The 26,831-nt window shown below is 42.0% G+C and overlaps 1 protein-coding gene across 1 annotated transcript in view; it reads left to right on the top strand.

Moving 5' to 3' along the window:
- The window catches only part of LOC140185993 (VPS10 domain-containing receptor SorCS1-like), an 837,248-nt gene that overhangs the window by 116,535 nt on the left and 693,882 nt on the right, over positions 1-26,831 (top strand). The window lies entirely within an intron of this gene.

Raw genomic sequence — 26,831 nt, 5'->3', positions numbered from 1 at the left:
CCCCTCCTGTCTTCTCCTATCATTTTGGATCTCCCCCTCCCCCTCCAACTTTCAAATCCCTTACTCACTCTTCCTTCAGTTAGTCCTGACGAAGGGTCTCGGCCAGAAACGTCGACTGCACCTCTTCCTAGAGATGCTGCCTGGCCTGCTGCGTTCACCAGCAACTTTTATGTGTGTTGCTTGAATTTCCAGCATCTGCAGAATTCCTGTTGTTTGCCTTAGAAATTGCTAGGTTTACCCATAACCCTCTATTTTTCTAAGCTCCATGTACCTATCCAAAAGTCTCTTAAAATACCCTATCGTATCCACCTCTACCACCGTTGCCAGCACTTAACACTCTCTGAGTAAAAAACTTACCCCGACATCTCCTCTGTACCTACTCCCCAGAACCTTAAACCTGTGTTCTCTTGTGGCAACCATTTCAGCCCTGGGAAAAAGCCTCCGATTATCCACATGATCAACGCCTCTCATCATCTATCAGGTCACCCCTCATCCTCCACCGCTCCAGCAGAAAAGGCCGAGTTCACTCAACCTGTTTTCATAAGGCATGCTCTCCAATCCAGTCAACATCCTTGTAAATCTCCTCTGCACTCTTTCTATGGTTTCCACATCCTTCCTGTAGTGAGGCAGCCAGAACTGAGCACAGTACTTCAAGTGGGGTCTGACCAGGGTCCTACATAGAGGAGCAGAGGCTGAGGGGAGACCTGATGGAAATATATCAAGTTATGAGAAGCGTAGATAGGGTAGACATCTATCTTTTTCCCAGAGTCAAAATGGGCCTCCATTTAAGGAGAGGGAGAAAAGTTCAAAGGAGATGTGTGGGGCAAGTATTTTGCACTGAGGATGGTGGATGCCCAAGATGTACTGTTAGGAGTGGTAGTGAAGGCAGAGGCTCTTGGAAAGGATGATGCAGAGTATGGATGGATTGGAGCACTTGCAGACAGAAGGAATTAGGTGTCATTAGTTGAATTAACTTGGCGCAAGATCATGGGCCAAAGAGCCTCTTCTGTGTTCTGTTTTCTGTGCTCTATGGGGCAGTTTACGACAGCGAACTACCAGTCAGACTGCATGTCTTTTGGATGTGTAATGGAACCCAATTATCACAGGGTGAACGTGCAAACTCCATATAAGTGTACATGTTAATTTTTGTTTCATAGTGTACTTCTAATGTTGGTCACAAGAATCATGGAATTATATAGCAAGAAAAATGTCCCTTTGGCCATTACTTATCCATGCCGTCCAAGATGTATATCAGCGCTAACCGCATTTCTAAGCACTTGGTCCATATCTGTCGAAACACTTGTCCTCCAAATACTGTACCATTCTTAAATGGATCTAATAAACCCGCCTCAACCACTTAATCTGACAGCTGGCTCCATTTTTCTATCATCTACTGTGAGAAAAGTTGTCCCTGAGGTTTCTATTTCACTTTTCACCTCTCACTTAAAACTGTTTTCTAATTTTGAATTCTAAAATTCTGGAAAAAGACCACTCACCCTGTCTATGCTGTTCATTATTTTATATACCTCAATGAGATCACCCCTCAGCCTGCTACACTACAAGGAGTAAAGTTCTAGGCTGTCTAGCCTCTCTCTATAACTCAGTCCCTCAGGGCCTAGAAATATCCTTGTAACTCTATCTTGCACCTTTTCTAGTTTCATCCCTTCGACATGGCTTTGTGTATTAATCAATAAATTTGATCAGAATCAGGTTTAATATCACTGGCATATGTCATGAGATTTGTTGTTATGTGGCAACAGTACATTGCAATACATAATAATAATAACTGCAAATAGTAGATATAGTGTTAGGCAAGAGAAAAGAAGGTAGTGAGGTGGTGTTCATGGGTTCATTGTCCATTCAGAAGTCAGATGGCAGAGGGGAAGAAGTTATTCCTGAGTCATTGCGTGTGTGCCTTCAGACTCCTGTACCTCCTCCATGATGGTAGCAATGAGAAGAGGGCTTGTCCTGGGTGATGGGGGTCCTTAATGATGGATGCCACCTTTTTGAGGCATTGCTTCTTGAAGACATAGATGCTGGGGAGACTCGTGCCCATGATGGAGCTGACTGACTTCACAACTTTCTGTACCTTATTTAGATCCTGTGCAGTGGCACCCACCATACCAGATAGTGATGCAGTCAGTTGGAATGTTCTCTGTAGTACATCTGTATAAATTTGCGAGTGTCTCCTCAAACTTGAAACATAGCTGTGGTGAGTTTATTATCCTTTTCAATAATTTCCCAATTTTGGTTATATATTTCCCACTATTTACAAATGCCAGAGACACTTGTAACTACTGTGAAGTCCTTTGGCAGAGACTGCTGTCAAACACCCGTTAAGGTGGTCTGTGGGCGGGGCTCTGCGCAGTGACAAAAGCTTCAGCAATGGTACAATAAGCAGCACAGCCACCAAAACTTAGAGCAGTATTTGAGCAGGTGTGGGCGGCATCTGCAAGGTGCAACACAGAATTAGCAACTCATGAAATCAAATGTGTAACTAAAGCTCTTCAGATAAGTTTTTATAACTACCTATTGTGTGTCAAATGTTCTCACTGACTACAAACAAAGCTGGCAAATTGTGTGGAAATGCATCAGTCAGGCTCTCAACATATATTGACTAATTGGCTGAGAGGAACCCAAAATAGTTTGTAATTTTCCGTGGTCCCGTGAGGGTCACATCTCACTGGGGGACAAATTTCCTGCTGTTTGTTAGCGTGTTTTAACGCCCACTGCAACAGGCACAACGGATTGTATGAAACAGCTGGGGGCGCAGGTCAGAGTGAATTTTATTAATTGCAATTTACCTAAAATAGAGGAATAGTACTTCACTTGCTCTGACTCTCTTAAAACAGCTCGGAGTATTTCATGTGCATTGAACTAATTTAAGTAACATTCTGATCTGCAGCATCCTAGAATCATAGGGAGATACAGCAGGAAAAGAGGCCCTTCAGCCCAACAGGTCAATGTTAATCATCAGCTACTCATTTACACTAACTCCATTTTATAATCCGCATTGATTTTAAAATTATGAGCTCCCCGACATTCTACTACTTACTCCATGTACTAGGAGCGATTTGCAGTGGTGAATTGACCTATCAGCATGTGCATTTTTGCAATGTGGTAGAAAACTGGAGCACCCAGAGGAAATCCACACAGTCACAGGGGGAACATGCAGACTCCACACAGGGATCAGTGGTCAAGGTGGAACCAGGTCTCTGGAGCTGTAAAGAAGCACTCTACTGGTGGTCCAGCTGTGCTCTAAATATTATATAACGTGAGAAAATAGTAACCAGTTTGCACAAAGCAGATTTCCACAAAACATTGACACAATAATAACTAGTTAAGCTCCCTCTTCTGCGATCTTAGTTGAGGGATCAAAATTGGTCAGGAGATTTCACACACCTACTTTATTGAGCAGAGAGTATTTTGGTTTGATAATCCTACCACATAACTATACAACGGGGGCAGTTTACAGCAGTCAACCGCAATCCTAGATGCAGCAGTGAACTCACAGACCGTGACCTAGAAGGGAGAAGACTACTTGCTGACACTCAGTCCTGGTAACTGTGTGTGCCGTGTTATACTGGTCATGTTATTATAGCAGTACGACAGAGACATAGGTTGTGAGTTTGAATACTGACGCAGATGGATTATATAAATTCAGTTTATTAATTAAAAATTTAAAAATTAATAGGTAGGGGGCAAATGATTTTAAAACTAGCATTCGTGGGTTTTCGATTTTTCACAGGGACCCAATCTTATTGTGATTCATTAGCAAGGGCAATAAAAATAAGGTAGGAACAAATGGAATGGCCATCATTGGAGTGGAAAAGTGTTAGAGGGTGGAGGCTTTGGCTCAACTGGCTTCAGCAAGAATAGGCTCAGACAAGGTGAGTTTTTCCATCGTTCATCTGCTAATGCTCTGTTAGAGCTGTGAGACTGGCCACAGGAGGCAGGTTCCTTGGTGACTGTCAGGAGAGGGAAAGGAAATGGGCAGTCAGTGCAGAATACCTCTGTGACTGCTCACCTCAATAATAAGTATACCACATCGGATATTGTTGAGGGGACGACCTAGCAGGGGGCAGCCATAGTGACCAGGTCTCTTGTGCTGTGGCTCAAACAGGAAGCAGGAGAAAGACACTGAAGTAGTGACAGGAGATTTCATAGTTCAGGAAGTAGACACAAGATTCTGTAGACATAAAAGAGATATCCAGGTAGAACGTTGGCTCCCAGGTGCCAGGGTCAGGGACATCTCAGATCAGCATTCTAAAGGGGAAGGGTGAGTAGCCAGTAATCTTGGTACATATTGGCACCAAAGATATAGGTAGGAAAATGGAGGAGGTCTTGAAGAAAGAATATAGAGAGTTGGATAGAAAGCGGAAAAGCATAATATCCAGGGTGGTAATCTCTGGATTTCTGCCTGTGTCACATGCCAGTGAGGGTAAGAATAGGATGATTTGGCTGATTAATAAGCGGCTGATGAACTGGTGCAGGGGGCAGGGCTTCAGATCTCTGGATCATTTCTGGGGAAGATGGAGGACAGGTTACTCTTGTACCCGAGATGAACTAATATCCTTGCAGCCAGACTTGCTGGAGTTGTTGGGGAGGGTTTAAACAAATTTGGCAGGGGGAGGGGAACTGGAGTTATAGGGCTGAGGATGGAGCAGTCGGTATTCAAGCAGGTTCAGTGTGCAGTCAGACTGTCAAGAAGAACAGGCAGCTGATGGGGAAAAATTGCAGTCGGGGGATCAGTTGCTTTGTAACGGGACAAAATTGAAAAGGATGATGAATACAGGACAGAAAGAGTTATATTTGAATGCATGAAGTATTTGGAATAAGGTAAATGATTTTAAAGTGCAATTAGAGATTGGCATGTATGATGTGGGCATCACTGAACTGTGGGTGAAAGAAGATTATAGTTGGGAGCTTAACATCTAAGGATACACATTGTATTGAAAGGACAGACAGGTAGACAGAGCGAGAGGCTTGGCCCTATTGGTAAAAAAATGAAATCAAATCCTTCAAAAGAGTTGACGTATGATCAGAAGATGTAGAATTCCTTGTGGGTAGAGTTAAGAAGCTGCAAGACCATTATGGGAATTATGCACAGATCTCCGAACAGTAGTCAGACTGTGGTATACAAATTACAATGGGAGATAGAAAAGGCGTATCGAAAGGGCAATGTTACGATAGTTTTGGAGGATTTCTATATCAGGTAGATTCGGAAAATCAGATTGGTGATAGATCCCAAGAAGGAACTTATAGAATGCCTATGAGATGGCTTTTTAGAGCATCTTGTGGCTGAGCCCACTAGGAGAAAGGCTATTCTGGATTAGGTGTTGTGTAATGAACCAGATTTGATTAGAGAGCTTAAGGTAAAGGAACCTTCTGGAGATAGTGATCATAATATGATAGAATTCATCCCACAATTTGAGAGGAAGCAGCTAAAGTCAGATTATCAGTATTACAGAGGAGTAAAGGGAATCATGGAGGCATGACAGAGGAGCTGGATAAAGTTGATTGGAAGTGCGCTAGTATCATGCAGAGCAGGAATGACAGCAGAACAGCAATGGCTGGAATTTCTGGGAGCAATTCGGAAGGTGCAGGATAGATAGATTCCAAAGAAGTAATAGTATTCTAAAGGCAGGATGATGAAACTGGCTGCCAAAGGAAGTCAACAGCAATATAAAAGCAAAAGACAGGGCATATAATAGAGCAAAAATTAGTGGGAAGTTAGAAAATTGGGAAGCATTTAAATACCAACAGAAGGCAACTAAAAATGACATGAGGGATGAAATGAAATATGAAGGTAAGCTAGCCAATAGTATCAAAGAGGATACCAAAAGATTTTTCAGAAATATAAAGAGTAAGAAAGAGGCAAGAATACATATCGGTCCACTGGAAAAAGACACTGGAGAAGTAGTAATGAGAGACCAGGAAATGGTGGGTGAACTGAATACGTATTTTTGTTTCACTCTGGAAGACACTAGCTGTATGCCATAAGATCAAGAGTATCAGAGGAAGAAGTGAGTGCAGATGCCATTACTAAGGAAAAGGTGCTTGGGAAGCTGAAAGGTCTGAAGATAGTCACCTGGACCAGAAGGACTACACCACAGGGTACTGAAAGAGGTGACTGAAGAGATTGTGGAGGCATTAATAATGATCTTTCAAGAATCACTAGATTCTGCATAGTTCTGGATGGCTGGAAAATTGTACTCTTCAAGAAGGGAGGGAGGCAGAAGAAAGGAAATTATAGGCCTGTTCGCCTGGCCTTAGTGGTTGGGATGTTGTTGGAGTTGATTGTTAAGTTTGTGACTTAGGGGAATTTGGAGGCATATGATAAAATAACATAGTTTCCATGAGGGAAAAGCTTGCCTGACAAATCTGTTGGAGTTCTTGAAGGAAATAACAAGCAGTATAGACAAAGCAGAATCAGTGGATGTTATGTACTTGAATTTTCAGAAGGTCTTGGACAAGTGCCATGAAGCTGCTTAACAGGATAAGAGCCCATGGTATTACAGGGAAGATACTAGCTTGGAGAGAGGATTGGCTGGTTGGCAGGAGGCAGAGTGGGAATAAAGGGAGCCTTTTCTGTCTGGCTGTCAGTGACTAGTGGCATTCCACAGGGGTCGGGTTTGGAACCACTTCTTTTTACATTATACGTCAATAACTTGGATGACAGAATTGATAGCTTTGTTTCAAAGCTTGCAGATGATGGGTGGAGTGGCAGTTAGTGTTGAGGAAACAAGCAGGCTGCAAAAGGACTTGGACATATTAGGAACATGGGCAAAGAACTGATAAATTGAATACAGTGTCGGGAGGTGTGTGGTCTTGCACTATGGTAGAAGGATTATAAGCATTGACCACTTTCTAAATGGGGAGAAAATACAAAAATCTGAGTTGCAGAATGACTTGGAACTCCTCGTGCAGGATTCTCTAAAGGTTAACTTGCAGCTTGAGTCAATGTTGAGGTTCACGAGAGTGATTCTGAGAATGAAAGGCTTATCATATGAAGAGCATTTGATGGCTCTGGGTCTCTACTTGGTGGAATTTAGAAGAATGAACAGGGATCTCTTTGAAACCAGTCAAATGTTGAATGGCCTAAATAGTGGATGTGGAGAAGATGCTTTCTATAGTAGAGGAGTCTAGGTCCAGAGGGCACAGACTCAGAATAGACATACATCCATACAGAACAGAGATGAGGAGGAAGTTCTTTAGCCAGAGAGTGGTGAATCTCTGGATTTTGTTGCGCAGACGGCTGTGGAGGCCAGGTCGTTAGGTATATTTCAGGCAGAAGGTGATAGGTTCTTGATCAATCAGGGCCTGAAAGATTACAGGGGTTCAGGGGTAAAGGCAGAGCAGACCAATGTTCCAAATTGCCTAATTCTGTTCTTATGTCTTATGGCATTATGGTTCAAGACAATGCACCGGGATAAAAAGAAACTGTTAATTCATTTACTATTGTCACATGTATTGAGGTACAGTGAAAATCTTTGTTTTACATGCCATTCATACAGATCATTTCATCATGTCAGTATATCAAGACGATACAAGTAATGATAATGGTGAACAATTATCTAGAGTATCAAAAAGCCTATTTGCTTCATAATTGGAAGCAATCATAGCAAGAGTAGCTTAATAAGTAATTCCAAACACACAACACTAAGGTTAACCTTTAAGTGCCCTATGAAATGGTTCAGAAATTCACGCTGCTCCAAACTGCTTTAGGGATAGGTGATGCTGCACTTGGTAACAGCATTAATTCAACACAAGAGCAATAGCTTTATTTGTTACATGGAAACATGTAGTGAAATGCACCGCATGCATCAAATCAAATCTGTGAAGGTTGTGCTGGAGGCGGGCCACAAGGATCTCCATACTTCCAGCGCCAACACAGCACGCCAGCAACTCACTAACCCCAACCCATACGTCTTTGGAATGTCGGAGGAAACCAGAGTACCAGAAGGAAATCTGTGCGCTCACGGGTAGAATGTATAAACTCCTTACAGGCAGCAGTGGGAATTGAACCGCGAACAGTGATCACTGTCTCTGTAACATTACTGTGCCACCTCACTACAGCATTGTGGTTAGCGTAACACCGTTACAGCTTGCTCTGTAAAGCAGCACAGTGATGCTTCTAGTAAAGCTGCCGTCTCACAGCTCCAGCAATCTGGGTTCAATCCTGATTTCAGGTGACGTTTGTGTGTGGAGTTTGAAGGTTCTTCTGTGACCATGTGGATTTCCTCTGATTGCTTTGCTTTCCTTCCACATCCCAAAGACATGCAGGTCGCTATAGGCCACTATAAGTTACTAAATATGTGTAGGTACTCTCACAGCATATGCTTGGAGACAGAAAATAAGGATTGCAAGTGCTGGAATCTAGCGCAACAAGCCACCTGCTAGTGAAACTAAGTTGGTCGAGCAGCATCTGTTGGTAGGCGGGAGGGTTGGTGGAAAAGAACTGCTGATAATTCAATTTTAAATACTGCATCAAGACTGACCAGCTTGCTTCTCCACTCTTACAAATTTCAAGATTCGAGATCATTTATCACTTTTCATTTTCTTTATTATTTATGTCAGAGTCACTTTATGTACAGACATTCCTGTGCTTAGCATCAACTTATGGACATACAATCAATCTATGTATTTGAGGTATCTTATGCATTTTTATTTATTGTGTTTTGTTTATTACTGTGTTCTTTATCTTCTTCTTTTGTTTTGTGCTGAATTCAACAGGTTTCAACAGGTACATTTAATGTCAGAGAAATGTATACAATATACAGCCTGAAATTCTTTTTCTTCGCAAACATCCACAAAAACAGAGGAGTGCCACAAAGAATGAATGACAATTAAATGTTAGAACCCCAACCCCCCCCCAACTCCCCCCACACATAAGCAGCAGCAAGCAATGACCCTCCCCTCCCCCACCAGCCAAGAAAATCTGCACCCTCCACTGAGCGCTCAAGGGTGTAGCAAAGCATCAATAAAGACACAGACTTTCAGTACCCCAAAGACTACTCATTCACCGGTAATTCAACATACCACAGGCTCTCTCTCTCTTCCTAATAAGGGAAAAAGAGGTGTCCTTATTTGCATCCAGGATAACAATTCTCCTTTACACTTATGTACTGGAAGTGACATTAAACTATCTTGAAGGATTCTCACAAAATGCCTGCAAATTCTCAGAGACACAAGAGACTGCAGATTCTGGAATGTGGAGCAAAAAACAATCTACTGGAGGGACTGAGCATGTTGGGCAGCATCTGCCCTGAGGCAGTGTTACAACATAATTCCTTCTCTCCCACAGATGCTGCTCGTCCTGCTGAGTTCCTCCCGCAGATTGTTTATTGTACAAGGCATGCTCGAACTGCCAAGCCAACGGAACTAATGCTGAAAAATGGGATTAGCATTAAATGATTTTTGGTGGTCAGCACAGACATGATGGGCCAAGAGCCTATTCCTGCTGTATGAGTTCACGATTCTCTCGTTTAAACCAGGTTAATGGAGCTAAGGCAACAACCAGTCAAGGAATAATTTAATGTCTGAATAGATGTGAGGCCTGACAGCCTTCTCCTCTTCCTTCGAATTGTTCGAGGACCTTCAAGCTCCTGACAAGGTGATGAGTCAGGTCACCTTAGCCACAATCTATAGGAAAACTAAAACTCAATAATATCATCTTTAACACACACAAAATGCTGGAGGAACTCAGCATGTCAGGCAGCATCTATTGAGAGGAAGGAGCAGTTAAATTTTCGAGCTGAGGTCCTTCATCGGGATGGAAGAGGAGAGAATAAGAAGGTAGGGGAGGGGAAGGAGTACAAGCTGGCAGGTAATAGATGAGACCAGGTGAAGGGGTTGGTAGGTGGCTGGAGGAGAGGAGATGAAGTGAGAGGTTGAGAAGTGATGGGTTGAAAAGGTAAAGAGCTGAAGAAGAAGAAATCTAATAGGAGAGAAGAGTGGGCCGTGGGAGAAAGGGGAAAGTAGAGGGTGGTGATAGGCAGGTGAGGAGAAGGGAAGGGGTTAGAAGGGAGCCAGAATGGGGAATGCAGAAAGAGAGGAAGGGGCAGGGGGAGAAATTATCAGTTTAGTGAAATTGATATTCAAGCTGTCCTGTTGCAGGCTACCCAGACACGCGTGAGGTGTTGCTCCTCCAAGCTGAATGTGGCCTCATCTTAACAGTAGAGGAGGCCATGGACTGACATGTTGGAATGGGAATGGGGCGAGGAATTTAAAATTGTTGACCACTGGGAAATCCTGACAGAGCGAACATGCTCTATTCCCCTCTGTTACCATTAAAAGGACAGCAAGCTGTCTTGTCAGATGAAGCCATTTAAAAAAATGTTCAAAGGACAAACTAAAATAACTACACATAACTTCTGACCCATGCAATAAATGAACAGCTCTCGGCATTGTTGTTCTCAAAGGATAAGTACATCCTTTTGCTCTGTAAGAATTGCATTATCCAACAGCACAGGAATTGTGTTGAATTATAAGTGTTTCTCTCGTAAATGGATATCACTGACACAAATGGGATCTGATAAAGGTCCCTCATAAGTGCACATTGCCTTTGGTTTCACCTCCAGCTTGTTTAATCAGCTGCTTGACAGAGATTGGACAAGATTACTTATTTGTTTTAAATGTCTGTGTTGGCAACAGGGAAATATACTGGGCAAATCATGTACCATTTTTAAATCTCTTCTCTCATTTCTAATCTGATTTGCAAGCAGTCATCAAGACTCAGGACTGGGACAGAGGGGCAAATGTTTTTGTTGCTGATTCAGTGGCGTAACTTATGGAGATAAACGTGGCTGCAGGTGAGGAGTGTGATGGGGCAAAGAGACTAATACCAAGCAAATGGAAGCTTTCTTGACCTGGTATTTGGTGATTTTGTTTCTGAAATGTAGTTCATTCAAGCACTTTAAAGGAGGAAATCTTCTCTCCTCCTGGTTAGTGATGACCTTTCTGTGTCCTCAGGCCCTTCATCAGGATCAGGACCTGGCAAGGGTTGCAGCCCGACATATCAGCTGTTATGCTGCTTCGTAGATGTTCCCTGTCCTGCTGAGTTCCTGCAGAATTCTGTGTGTGTTACTCTGCATTTTCAGCATCTGCAGGACCTCTTATGTTTATGACCTAGCAAATCTAATTCTACCTGATGAACATACCATGTTCATGGTATGTTCATGGGAGGGAGGGAGGAGAAGATGGCGGCACAACGCAGCGCGCACGGCCGTTCCGAATTGATATCGTATCTGTGAAGTAGGATGCCGTGCACAATCCGGATTTGATGGAGACAGACGTGAAGAAGCACGGAGGAACATCTGGAGTAACTTCTGAAATACCTGCTGCTACCGCGCGATCAAGAATCTCTGGAGGGAAGGCCCCAAATCCTCAGCCTTGCCTACGGCCTGTTGCTGGGGCTGGAGTCGAAATGCTCGGCAGAGATGGTGCTCGGTACATCGGTGTCGGGGAGCTGGTCGGAGGCTTGGAGTTTTCGGACGGACTCGGAGTCGGACTGTGGTTGGATGCTTCCGGGATGCTGCATCAGCAAGTTTGTGGCGCTGGAGGTTTACCGTCTGCGTGAGATGATGGGACCTTCAAGACACTCTGTGACTTTACCATGCCCGTGGTCTGTTGTTATCAAATTACGGTATTGCTTTGCACTGTTGTAACTATATGTTATAATTATGTGATTTCTGTCAGTTTTTTCAGTCTTGGTTTGTCATGTGTCTCTGTGATATCATTCTGGAAAAACATTGTATCATTTCTTAATGCATGCATTACTAAATGACAATAAAAGAGGACTGCGTGTCCTCATAATCTAATCTAAAAAGTATGAGTGGCACTAGTTCAGTAATTGTGGTGAAACATTGATTGTTTTGCTCCATAGATGCTGCTTGGCCTGCTGAACATTTTCAACATTTTCAGTTTTTATCTTGGGTTGCCAACATCTGCAGTGCTTTACTTTCCAGTTGCTGGTCTACAAGTTGCTCTAGACTACCTCTCCCCCATCCTTTATAGTTTTACCCAAAAAATATTCATGAGGTTGATTTGTAGACCAGTAGTGAGCTGAAATTCATTTGATGTCTCTCTATTTGCCAACCTTTGTACTGTTTTTGGGTGACTGTAGATGAGTGAACAATAAATACTTTGAGTGATAATAAATATTTACAGCAACTGTATGCAGAGAGCTGGCTATTATACAGAATGCTCTGAAGCAGACCCAGAAGTTGTACTAAGCATTAAAATGCAAGACTCTCAGGGCTAGATGTGATAGCAAATCATCATAATTAAAGTATGTAATTATTAACAGTGCTTGCATCCTTCTCCTTGTTGCTATATGTGCTGTATGAACTGTGTTTTGCACCCTGTGCTTTGAGGAATGCTGTTTCATTTAGTTGTATACATGTGCATGGTTGAATGACAACTAAACTTGAACTTATTGGCAGGACTGTGTAGATTTGGGATTGAGAATGTTAAAGATCTTGGTGGCCTGATTGTTTGTTTGTCCTTGTTATATGTTCTACCACTGTGGATTTTAAAGTAAAACCATTCTAGTCTAGGATGATAGGGAAGACAGTACATTGACATCTGGAAGCCAGTGATGCAAGCTGTCGTTTTCAAGTTGCTGTTCTGCCACTGAATCTCTGTGTTTCTGTCTGCCAGCACTGTACTTTCTCTGTAACTGTAACACATTGACTGTTTATTCATGCTGCCTGACCTGCTGAGTTCCTCCTGCATTTTGTCTGTTATTCTGCATTACTCTGCTTTCTCTTGATGTGCTGATGTAATGAAATGATCTGTATGGAAGGCAAACTTTCTCACCGTACCTTGGCACATGTAACAATAATAAATTTATGTACCAATTTAAGAGTCAATCAGCACTAGAAACTAGTCTTTGATGATGTTATTAAATAGGTGCTATACTTCACTATTCAATTCTATTGAGATATCTAATGGATTCAACAGACATTGGTTTTATTTGTCACATGTACATTGAAATATGCAGATAAGTATGTCGTTTTTGTCAAATCAAATCAGCGAGGATTGTTCTGGGGGGTGGGGGAGGGTAAACCTGTAAGTGTCACTATGCTTCTGGCACCAATATCACATGCCCACAATTTACTAACCCTAATCTGTACATCTTTGGAATGCCAGGGGAAATTAGAGCACCCAGAGAAAACGCGCGTGTTCGCAGGGAGAACGTACAAACTCCTTACAGGAAATAGAGGGAATCAAACCCCATTCTGTGATTTCGACCCCTTCTTCCCTCCTGCAATTAGAACAAGAATGATGCAGATAACATCATGACTTTGCCCTGAGGGTTAGACCCAATGGCAAGAATATTAAACTGTGGTCTGTGTGGTATTATGTAAAGAAGCAATTACAGGTGCAATACATGTATCTGCTGTTAAATAAGATGTTCGCCTTCTCACACTGTATTCTGCATTCTATTCTGACTTATAGGCAAAGGTTACATTCAGTATGAACTCTCTCATTTGAAGCAGCAATATATTCTGATGAACAGCACATCAGCGTAAGTGTTCTTGAGGGAGATAACAGCATGCTAATTAATCTTTCAGTCACCACATATTAGTGTTTATATTCCAAGACTGCTGGTTAAGCTTGTTAAGCACAGCCTGGGAACGGAGTTATTTAGTAATTCCCCTGATGGAAATATAGTTTAGGATTCCCAAATATCTTGATTGCCTGGAGTCTCCAGGAATTAAATATTAATCTCTAGCATCCTGTTGCGTGCAAAATCATGAGACCATTAACAAAAAAAAAATGTTCTTGTTTCAAATAAGAGGCTGTTAGTCCATATTAGGAGCAATGCCTTATCATTCTCCCGTTCCCAAAGCCCCCGAATGCTCTCGAGTTTAAAATCTATTGATCTCATTCTGGGAATGTGCTCCATGACCTCACCTTCTGAGACACAAAAATCCATCATCCTGTGGGCATTAGTCTTACCTCAACCACGTCTCCAGTGCTGCATCCATTGTCTTGAAGAAGAAGCATCAAGCATCAGAATTTTACGTTTGCCGTTCAATTCGTATCAATTAGCTGGCACGGAAACACATCCTCAGTGTGTGGGGAGGGGAGGAGCGTAAGCTGGCGTGGTCTACTGTCCTCTCCTATCACATTTCTATTTCAACCCTTTACCATTCACCTCCCAGTTTCTTACTTCATCACCCTTCCTCTCTCCCACCTTCTTATTCTGCTTTCTGCCCCTTTCCTTTCTAGTCCTAATGAAGGGTCTTGGCCAGGCATGCTGATTCTTTACTCTCTATAGGTGCTGCCTGCCTGCTGAGTCCATCCAGCACTTTGTCAGAACGGTTTAACTGTTTTAACTTTTCTCCCTCTATAGATCTGCCTGCTGGGAAAGATGCAGACATCGACTCAAAAACACTTAGATACAATAACTTACAAGTACTACCCCAACAATTTAGTCAGAACAGGAAAAGAAAACAAATAATATTAGTAGCATCCGGAAGGAGCAAAGTTACATTTTTGTCAAATTTGTATACTGCGATGAAGGATAGCGTTTTACTGTGAATAAACCTTAAAGGTTGGCAGTTTCTCCCACACTATTATTTTTCCATACAAGATATAACAACTTTATAGATACTGGGAGGGACAGCTGCACAGTAGACAACGATTGATCCTTTATTAGATTATCAAAACACATCTTTAAGATACTACAAGTTTCTCAGGCTGCCCCTGTCCTGAGGGATTGATCACTTTGATCTGACTGGCACACAGGACCCATTCAATGGATAGTTGAGGTTTATTGACTGCAAAGGCTCCAGCTTTAAATTCTAAATTTTGTGGTTTAAATTGGGTAACACTGAGCTTAGTGGAAGTGTCACCATGACTGGGGGTAAGGAAACCTTCCTGGATTCATGAATGCTTTGTGCCAAACCTTATGAGGTCTGCTGTTAGACTCTTGCACACAAGATGGTCTATAAACCTCACAATCTATCTTGTTATAAGACTATAAGATATAGGAGCAGAATTAGGCCATTTGACCTGTCAAGTCTGGTCCACTATTTTATCATGGCTAATCCATTTTCCCTCTCAGCCCCAATCTCCAGCCTTTTTCCGTATCCTTTCATGTCCCGTCCAAGCAAGAATCTATCAACCTCTGCCTTAAATATCCATAAAGACTTGACCTCCACAGCCACCTGTTGCAACAGCTTCCACAGATTCATCACTCTCTGACTAACGAAATTAGAAATTCCTCCTCCTCTCCATTCTGAAAGGATGCCCCTCTATTCTGAAGCTGTGTTCTCAGGTCCTAGACTCTACCACTGTAGGAAACATTCCCTCTATGTCCACTCTATCGAGGCCTTTCAACATTCAATAGGATTCAATGAGGTCACCCCTCATTCTTCTGAATTCTACTGAATACAGGCCCAGAGCCATCAAACATCTTCATATAACAAGCCGTTCAATCCTGGAATCATTTTGCTGAATCTCCTTTGAAACTTCTCTCGTGTCAGCACATTCTTTCTAAGAACAGTGCCCCAAACTGCTCACAAACCTTTAAGTGAGTTCTCACCAGTGCTTTAGAAGGCTTTAACATTACATCTTACTTTTATATTCCAGTCCTTTTGAAATGAATGTTAATACTGCATTTGACTTCCTCACCACAGACTCAACCTGCAGATTAACCTTTAGGGGATCTTGCACAAGGACTCCCAATTGCCTTTGTGCCTCAGATTTTTGAATTTCCTCGCCATTTAGAAAATAGTCTATCCTTTATTTCTTCTACCAAAGTGCATGAGCATACACTTCCTGACACTGTATTCCATCTGTCACTTCTTTACCTATTCTCCTAATCAAAGTCCTTCTGTAGCCTCTCTACTTCCTTCTGTAGCTTCTCTGCTCTCAAAGTCCTTCTGTAGCCTCCCTACTTCCTAATCAAAGTCCTTCTGTAGCCTCCCTACTTCCTCAAAGCTACCTGCCACTCCACCCACCTTTGTATTGTCTGCAAGATTTGCAACAAAGCCATCAATTCCATCATCCAAATCATTGACATATAACGTAAAAAGAATCGGTCCCAACATAGACCCCTGTGGAGCACTACAAGTCACCAGCAGCCAACCAGAAGAGGCTCCCTTTATTCCCTCTCTATCATATTATGATCACTTTCTCCTAAAGATTCTTTTGTCTTACTCTCTAATCAATTCTGGTTCATTGCACAACACCCAGTTGAGAATAGCTGATACCCTAGTGGGCTGAACCACGAGCTGCTCTCAAAAGCCATCTCATAGGCATTCTAGAAATTTCCCCTCTTGAGATCCAGCACCAACTTGATTTTCCCAATCCACCTGCATTTTGAAATTCCCCATGACTATCATAACATTGCCCTTTTGGCATGCATTTTGTATCTCCCATTGTAAATTGTAGACCACATCCTTTATACTGTTTGGGGATCTATATACAACTCCCATCAGGGTCTTTACACCCTTACAATTCCTTAGATCTACCCACAATGGTTCAACATCTTCCAACTCTATGTCACCTCTTTCTAATGATTTTTTTTTTACCAACAGAGCCACTCCACACCCTTTGCCTATCTGCCTGTCCTTTTGATACAATAAGTATCCTTGGACATTAAGCTGCCAGCTACAATCTCCTTTCAGCCATGTTAAGTGATACCCACAATATCATACGCCAACTGACAGTAGTGCATCTACCTTATTCGGTATACTGCTTGCATTCAAATATAACCCTTCTATCCTGTATTTAACCTTTTCGATTCTGTCCACCTTTTTTATTACAACTTATCCTGTTGACTACAATTTTGCCCTATTGTCAGTCTTTCCTTGCTAGGAGTCTCACTACACGTTGTCTCTGTTTGTAAACCAACTACCCCATCCTCAGCACTACCACTCCAGTTCCAATCCTCCTGCCATATTAGTTTAAACCCTCCTGAACAACTCTAGGTATGATTTTGTACTTTATCGTTTCCATGCACTGCACTCTCTATAGCTGTTATGCTTTATTTTGCTTTGTTACTGTTTTATCTTGTTCCTCCTCAGTGCACGGTGTGAACTGTGGTCTGTATGAACAGTATGCAAGACAAGCTTTTCATGCCTCTTGATACATGTGACAATAATAATCCAATACTAAAAACCACTCCCCAACCCCTTCCCTTCTGCACTTTCACACCTCCCAAACCCAAGAAGTGACTGATGGTGGCCATTAGTTGAATTGGGACTCTGACTGTCTCCATAACTCTCAACATACTGATTGGTAAGCCCTTTCATATGTGTCAACCATGGAGACATGAAAGAGTGCAGATTCTAGAAATTTAGAGCCATACACAAAGGCACTGGGGGAGCTCAGCAGGTTAGTCATCTCTAGAGGGAAATGGGTAAACAACATTTTGAGACCCCTTGTCTGGACTGGAAAGAAAGAGGTGAGGATGTTACCCAGTATAAAAAATGGTGGAGGGAAGGAATAGGTCAAGAGCTAGCAAGTGATGGGTTGTCCCAGTAGGGCATGATTGACAAATGTGGGGATGGGCAGGGGGTGCGAGAGTGAAAATGATGTGAGTTGATTGGTAGAAGAAGATAGGATCTGGTAGGAGAGGAAGGAGGAAAATTGAATTAAAAAATGAGGTGAGGAGGGGAACCAGTGGGAACAAAATGTGGGTAGATGTAGAGGGTACAGAGGCAAAAGGAGTAGAGTAATGGGAGCCAGTTGGATCAGGAAGAGCGAGATAAAAGGAGGAGCAGAAAAGGACGGGATAGTGACTGGAAGTTGGAGAATTTGATGTTTGTGTTGTCAGGTCAGAGACTGCCTAGGCAGAATATGAGGTATTGTTCCTCTGACGTCAAAGAAGGAGCCATGGGCAGCCATGTCGCTGTGGGATTGGGAAGTGGAGTTAAACTGGCTTGATGGACCATTAAAACAACACACAGAGCAAAGGTACTCAGTGAATTAGTCGCCCAATCTGCATCAGTCTCACTGATATAGACTGTCTGCCATGTTGCTCTGAGAATGGAGTCAAATAAAATCCAAGCAGATTTTTCATCCTTGAAGATAGTAGAGAAAGCTTTTCAGGAGTCTGCAGAGAAACTTCTATAACTGCAAGGTGGAAAGGGTGCTGACTGGCTGCATTGTGGCCTGGTATGGAAACACCAATGCCTTTGAGTGGACTCGGTCCAGTACATCACGGGTAAATCCCTCCCCACCATTCAGCATTGTCGTGGAAAAGCAGTACCCATCAAAGATCCTCACAACCCAGGCCATTATCTTTTCTCCTGCTGCCATCAGGTAGAAGGCACAAGTGCCTCAGGACTCACACCACCAGGTTCAAGGACAATTACCAACCATCGAGCTCTTGAACAAAAAAGGATAACTACACTTATGCTATTTCTGGTGTTCCCATAATCAATGATCTCACTTTAAGGACTCTTCATCTTATTATTCCATTCAAATTATTTACTGTGAATTATTTATATTTGCTCAGTTTGTTGTTCATTGATCCTGTTTACAGTTACTGTTCTGTAGATTTGTTAAGAATGCCCACAGGAAAAGGAATCTCCGAGTTGTATGTGGTGACATGTATGCACTCTGATAATAAATTTTACTTAGAACTTTTTGACTTTTAAAAGCAAGAGGTATTTATAGCAATCCAGTAGTTTTTTTAATTCCCCTTTCCTACTAGGACTTTTCTTTCTAAATAATCCAATTCATTAGTTGAATTTTAATGCCCCAGATGTACCACTGGGATTTAAAATCATGAGTCTATGATCATTAGTTCAATCTTTTAGATGAGTAGTCCAGTAAGTATACTTTTTCCACAAGATCTTCACTCCACACAAGGTCATATTTCGACATTATGCAAAAATAGTATTATGATTGTACTTCAAGGGTGAATTGTAATTAAATAAAAGAACTCTGAAGAAAGTCATCCACGAACATTTTATTATCATTAAACATTCGTTGCTTTGTGATTAATAAAATGGGGACTCAACCACGTACAATTCAGTGTTAATAGCAGTATCTGTCTACAGCACAGTCTAAAAAGGCACTGTTCTAAACATGACTGCTCTTCTCATTACAAACTGAACACCACGATAAAAGGGCTTATGGAAAAATGTCCAAGTGAAACATATCTGCTCTTCAAAGGCAACTAGTGAGGCGTGAACTCAATTGGACAGGCTTGCTATTAGCAGGTCACCAATGAAGCAACCATTTTCAATCACACTCTGCTGCAGTCCGTTGGGGATACAAGTCCAACCACAGCAGGAAGACAGAATCTTGAGCTGTTGGAGTTGCCTGTCACTGAAATAAGACCTTGGATGAGGTGAATCTCAGTAGCCTTCAAAAGGAGCACCAAGAAGCAGGTGAAGGGCAAGGAATTCATCATCGCTTACCTCCACTAATTGTGCAACATACTGGTGGATTAAGTTACTTAATGGTATTATTTTATTTAGTTAGTATCTTAACAAAAAACTTTTTAACATTTGTATGTTCAACACAAGTGTCCAAGAATGAATTTATCTAACGGGACTCACAGCAGAGACCTCAGCCCAACAAGTTCAGACCCTCATGAACTTCCCCTAGCTCCATTTCATAGATTCATCAAATAATACCACATAGAAACAGGCCCTTCAACCCAATTCATCTATGCTGACCAAGGTACCTACCAAAGCTACAGCCATTTGCCTACATTTCCCTCTAGTCCTCCAAAATGTTCCACTGCTACTGTCTTCCACAGTGAAGACAGATGCAAAGTACCCATTAAGTTCATCTGCTATTTCTCCGTCCCCCATTCCTACCTCACCAGCATAATTTTCCACGGTCCAATATCAACTCTCACCTCTCTTTTACTCTTTATATAACTGAAAACAATTTTAGTATCCTGCTTTATATTATTGGCTAGTTTGCCCTCACATTTTATCTTTTCCCTTCTGATACCTTTTTTGTTGGCTTTTGTTGGATTTTAAATGCTTCCCAATCATCCAACTTCTCACTCACTTTTGCTACCTTATATGCCCTTTCCTTGGCTTTTATGTGATCCTTAACATCTCCTGTCAGCCACGGTTGCCTACTCTTCCATTTAAGAACTACTTCTTCTCTGGGACATAGCCATCCTGTCCCTTGTGAACTATTCCCAGGGACCTCAGCCATTTCTGCTCTGCCATAATCCCTGCCAGTATACTTCTCCAATCCACCTGGGCAAGCTCCTCTCTCACATTTTATTGTTTTACAACATTGAATCACAATGGATTTAATCTGGCTTTTTTGACATTGATCAACAGAAAAAAGATTTTTCTCTGTCAAAGTGAAAACAGATCTATACAGAGTGTCCTAAATTAATTACAAATGCCAAACACAAAATAATTGATTGCATAAGTATTCACCCCCGCCCCCGCTTTAATATGACACACCAAATCATCACTGGTGCAGCCAAGTGGTTTTAGTAGTCACATAATTAGTTAAATGGAGATCACCATGTACAGTCAAAATGTTTCAATTGATTGTAGTAAAAATATACATGTATCTGGAAGGTCCGACTCCTGGTGAGTCAGTATGCTGACAAAAAATACACCATGAAGACAAAAGAACACTCCAAGCAACTCTGCGAAAAGGTTATTGAAGAGCACAAATCAGGAGATGGATACAAGAAAATTTCCAAGTCACTGAACATCCCTTGGAGTACAGTTAAGTCAATCATCAAGAAATGGAAAGAATATGACACAATTATAAATCTGTCTAGAGTGACAGACAAAAATCTGTGGCGCAAAGGGATTTGGGGGTCCTTCAGGATTCTCTAAATGTTAATTTGCAGGTTCAGCAGTTTGTGATGAGAAACACTAATGTGATGCTGGCATTCGTTTCAAGAGAACCAGAATATAAAAGAAAGGATGTAGTGCTGGGGCTTTATAAAGCACTGGTGAGGCATCATTTGGAGTATTGTGAGTAGTTTTGGGCCCCTTATCTTAGAACTGATATGCTGACACTGGAGAGGGTTCAAAGGGGGTTCACAAAAATGATTCCAGGATTGAATGGCTTGTCATATGAAGAGAGTTTGATGGCTCTGAGCTTGTATTCACTAGAATTCAGAAGAATGAGGGGTGACCTCATTGAAATGTATCGAACATGAAAGATCTTGACTGAGTGGAGTGTAGAGAGGATGTTTCCCATGGTGGGAACACCTGGGACCAGAGGACACATTCTCAGGATAAAGGGGTGTCCTTTAAGAAAGAAGATGAGGAGAAATTGATTTTGCCAGAGAGTGGTGATCTCTGGAATATGTTGTCACAGGCAGCTGGGAGGCCAGGTCTTTACAATTATTTGAGGCAAAGTTTGATAGACTATCGATTGGTAAAGGTGTGGAAGGGATACAGAGAGAAGGCAGGAGATTGGGGCTGAGAGGAGAAATGGATCAGCCATGATGAAATGGCGGAGCAGACAACATCCCAAATGGCCTAATTCTGCTCCTATATCTTATGGTCTTGCAGTCTTACATATTGAGATACAATGTAAATCTTTTGTTGTAGGATAATCAGATGGATAATTTCAAATAATGTACATTGAGGTAGTACCAAAGGAAAAACAAAACAGAATGCAGAATATACTGTTCCAGTTATAGGGAATATGCCGTACAAGTAGACAAAAAAGGTGCAACAGCCTTTGCAAGATAAATGGTTAGATCAAAAGTTCAAGCATAACACAGAGTGCCAGAGGATAGGATTGAACCCAGGTTCCTGAAGGTGTGGGACATCCATCTACTTGCTAGGCTATTGTGCAAGATTATTAGTTCTGTTCCATTCCCCGCAGATGCAGCCTGAGCTGCTGAGTATGTCAGGCACTTTAATATCTGGTGATCTGCATTCGCAGTTTTAATTTTACTCATTAATAAAAAAGGAATTTCTGCTGGACCTGCACTAACTGCGTAAGCTACATACGGCCCAGGCAGGATACCTGGCCAAGTACTAATGACTTGTGCTCATCAACTGGTTGGAGTATTCACTGAAATCTTTAACCTCTCGCTTCGGCAGTCTGACGTATGACCTGCTTCAAGCAGACTTCAGGTATAAGAAGGACGTGGTAAAATGCCTGAATGACAACCATTTCTTTGCAGTTGCATTGCATCCATAGAGATGAAATGTTTTAAGGGGTCCTGCCTGAGAAGCAACTTGGATCAATTCCAATTTGCCTACTGATGCAACAAGTCCACAGCAAATGCTATCTCATTGGCTCTTCACTCAACACTGGAACATCTGGATAGCAAAGATGCATATTATCAGGATGCGCTTTATCAGCTACAGCTTGGCATTCTATATTATAATCCCCTCAAAACTAAGAATAAGATTCAAAACCTTGGCTTCAATATCTTCCTTGTCAATTGGATCCTTTATTGGACACTTGCAGATCGCAGTCAGCTCAGATTGGCAACAACATCTCCTCCACAATCTCCATTAGCAATTAGCACAGGTGCACCATAAGACTGTGTGTTTGGTCCCCTGCTCTACTCACTTTACACTTACGACTGTGTGGCTAAGCACAGTTCCAATGCCATATTCAAATTTGCTGACACCACCACTGTCGTTGGCTGAACCAAAGATGGTGTGAACCAGCTTACAGGAGGGAGATTGCAAACCCGACTGAGCGGTGCTACAACAACAACCTCTCACTCGACGTCAGCAAGATGAAGTTGCTGATTATGGACTGCAGGTGGAGGAAACCGGAGTCCATGAGCCGGTCCTCGTCGGAGGATCAGAGATGGAGAGGGCCAGCAGTTTTAAATTCCTCGGTGTCATCATTTCAGAGGAGTTGTTATGGGTCCAGCACGTCAGTGCAATTACAAAGAAAGCACGACAGCACTTAGTTATTTATTATAATTCATTCCTTTCTGAATTTGCGCAATTTGTTTTCCTTTTGCTCACTGGTTGAATGCTCAAGTCAGTGTGGTCTCTCACTGATTCTGTTATAGGTATTATTCTATTGTGAGTTTATTCAGTATGCTTGCAAGAAAATTAATATCAAGGTTGTTTATGGTGATATATATGTAAGGGGGTTTCGACTTTTATGTTACTGCAGAGGCTAATTAAAATGGCGTCTTTGTTATGTTAATCTGGGGAATGCGGCTTTGTTGTGTTAAACGCTGAGAAAGTTTGTGCTAGCAGTTGGTTTAGAGGGTGATAAGATTATGCTATTAACCAATTGGGATAGTTGTTATGGTTTTGGTGTATTTGAAGATATTGTATGCGCGGGGTTTTGGGGCAGAAAGTGGGAGAGCGAGACAGAGGATGGACGATGTGCTGTGATGTCCGCTAACGGGGTCGGACCCCGAGGAGGGCGTTCGGTGAGGAGACGGAGACGGACTCGTGTGGAGCGTCTGGTCGACCACCGTTATTGGTCCCAGGCGGCCGGTCGAGGTGGTCCGAGGGGTCACAGGGTGAAGAAGAAGGTCCTTGAGCTCCAACGGTTTTTGTGCACGAAGAGATTGAACTTTGATAAGTGTGGCGCCTTTTATTTTCCTTTTATATTTTATTCTCTATTAATTATATAGTTCCAGTAATATCTATAAACTGTAAATCATTTAATTGTATCTGGTGTATTGTCTGTTATTTGGGTGGGGTGGAGTACATCACACAGCATCCACACAAACGAATTACCCAGTTTGCCGGCGCCGAGGGCTATTTCACTAGACGACAGCAAGCCGGGCGACCCTGAGGGTGGCTGGGGCGGCTACATATATGTACTTTGATAATGAACTTACTTTGGACTTTGAACTTTGAAAACACTTTGGTAATCTGCAAACACCTCAGCAACAATGTGCAACATTAAAGTACCAAACGTTGTTTCACATATTGCACAAATTTGGATAAAAGAAGCTCATTTTGAAATTTTATTATGATATCATCTGGGAGCAATGCATTTGGATAAGGGCAAGAGAGTTTTTTTTAAATGGAAGGTCAATAAATTTGAACAGAGGATTGGGGGAATAGTGAGATTATTAAAGTTAGTAAATGTTCTTTCAACAGAAAATCTCATAATGGTGTTTCACAGATTTACAATCATTCTATCAAAGCTTCATTATTTGTTTAGATAGTGAATATATTTAATGTTGAGAAAGATTTTTGTGTTAGTGGCAAATAGAGGGTTATGGAGAACAGAGAGGAAAGTGGGGTTGAGGTCAGTAATCAGATCAACCACAATCAAATTGACTTCTGGAAACAATGTCAAGGCATTTCCTTTATCAAAGTGTGTATGTGTTATTTAGGGGAACAGTCTTGAGGGGCTGTGGGATCAACTTGTGCTTCCTCTGATCACACAGATGAGCAGAATTGAGAGGAAATAAATTTGTGCAAAGAGGACTTGAAGTTGTTTCTCGCAAACACGAGGAATTCTGCAGATACTGGTAATTCAAGCAACACACATCAAAGTTGCTGGTGAACGCAGGGTCTCAGCCTGAAACGTCGACTGTACCTCTTCCTAGAGATGCTGTCCAGCCTGCTGCGTTCACCAGCAACTTTGATGTGTGTTGCTTGAAGTTGTTTCTGTCTTCTTCCTTCTCTTTCCATAGACCGCCTGTCCTGCCAAGTATTTCCAACATTTTCAGTTTTTGTTTCAGATTTCTAATATTTGCAGCTTTTTGATTACAGGGGATTCATAGCAGAAATTGATAGGTTCTTGATTGGTAATGGGCTGATGGATTATGGACAGAACATGAGAGAAAGGAGTTGAATTAGAAGTCAGCCATGAACGGATGCTGGTGCAGACTCATGGGCAAAATGGTCTAATTCTGCTCCTGTATTTTATGGTTTTATGGGTCTGTTTAAAATAACAGTGAAAGTCAAAAGCCTCAAAATGTACCTGGGTGATATGTTGATGTGTCTTAATGACAAGAATATGTACTGAGCATTGGAAAGTAGAATGAATCTCAAAAATATTTTGGGTTGACATAAACAGCGTGGACTGAATGGCTTCCTCTCCCTATAACAGGAAAGATGCCTTAGTTAACACTTAAGTGACCTTGGGATGTCTGAAAGAGCTTTCAGACAGTGAAGTACATCAGTCGCTGTTATATAGCAAATACAGCATTACATTTGTGTCAAACGAGCTCCCATAAACAGCAAACAGGTCATCTGTTTTTGTGGTGTTGGATGAAGAATGAATATTGAGCAAGGAGAACTGCCTTTAACTAGCCATAAGGTTATTTATTACCTCTGGGTCTGGATGGTAAATTTGATTGTGTGCCACAGGTCCACAGGTATTTGGTTGTTGGGCTCATTGATCACCTGAGACCACTTGTAGCATAGTGTCATAGAGTCATGGAATTCTACAGCACAAAAAACAGGTCCTTTGGCACCCCCCCCCCCCCCCCCCCGCCGACAGACCATGCTGAACACTTGTTCTGCCGAGTTACATCAATCCACACCTTGGCCATAGCCCTGCATGCCCACTCCATCTACGTACTCGTTAACATTTCTCTTAAATGTTGCAATCAAACCAACATCCATCAGTTCTGCTTGCAGCTCATTCACACGGGCACCACCCTCTGAGTGAAGTAGTACCTCCTTAAATGTTTAACCTTTCATCCTTCACCTATAACTTTTAGTTCTAATCTCACTCAACCTCAGTGGAAAAAGCCTGAATATACTCATAATTTCCCTCATTCTCCTTTGCTCCAGAGATTAAAGTCCTAACCTATTCAACCTTTCCCTATAACTTATGTCATTAAGTCCCAGCAATATGCACACTTTCAATTTTATTGGCATCTTTCCTGTAGGTGTGACCAGAACTGCTCGCAATGCTCCATATTTGGCCTCACCACAAAATCTTATATAACTTCAACATAACATCCAACTTCGGTATCCAATACTTTAATTTAGGCAAACCAATGTTACAAAAAGTTTCTTTCTGATCCAGTCTATGAGGGGTGATTGATAAGTTCGTGGCCTAAGGTAGAAGGAATCAATTTTAGAAAACCTAGCACATTTATTTTTTCTACATTTACACACTTAGCCCAGCGGTCGTGGAGCATATAGATCCCTTCTTTGTAGAAGTTGGCATCTTGGACCTCCAGAAAGTGGTCCACAGCAGGGGTGATTGATAAGTTTGTGGCCTAAGTTAGAAGGAGATGATTTATTAACTTCAAACTTTCTGTATTTTCACTCAAAGAGTTGAACTGCACGTGCATGTAACAAGAGCTGTATAACTCATCTCCTTGTACCTTAGGCCACGAACGTATCAAACACCCCTACTGTGGACCGCCTGGAGGTCCAAGACGCTCTCATTACATGCACATGCAGTTCAACTCTTTGAGTGATAATGCAGAATGTTTCAAGTTAATAACTCATCTCTTTCTACCTTAGGCTGCGAACTTATCAATCACCCCTGCTGTGGACCACTTCTACAAAGAAGGGATCCGTATGCTCCATGACCGCTGGACTCAGTGTGTAAATGTAGGAGGGGACTATGTTGAAAAATAAATGTGCTAGGTTTTCTAAAATTGACTCATTCTACCTTAGGCCACGAACTTATCAATCACCCTTCGTACTTGTAACTCTACTATCAGGGAATTATGAGTCTGTATTGCCAGATCCTTCTATTCTCCCACACTGCTCAGTACCCTGTGTAGGTCCGACCTTGGTTTGTCCTCACAAAGTGCAACGCCTCACCCTTTTCTGCATTAAGTTATATCTGGCATTTTTCAGCCCATCTTTTCATCTAGCTCAGCTCCCACTGCAAGCATTAATAGCCTTCTTCGCAACCTCAATCTTGGTGTCGTCTGCAGATTTGCTGATCCAGTCCAGTGGAATGTCCTTGTTGCTGGATGTTGGTGGATGGGCATTGAGAAA

The sequence above is a fragment of the Mobula birostris genome, chromosome 21, assembly GCF_030028105.1.
Source record: "Mobula birostris isolate sMobBir1 chromosome 21, sMobBir1.hap1, whole genome shotgun sequence".
NCBI classification, from domain to species: domain Eukaryota; kingdom Metazoa; phylum Chordata; class Chondrichthyes; order Myliobatiformes; family Myliobatidae; genus Mobula; species Mobula birostris.
Note: the sequence above shows the minus strand (reverse complement) of the source record. Positions and strands in the feature narration are given on the sequence as shown.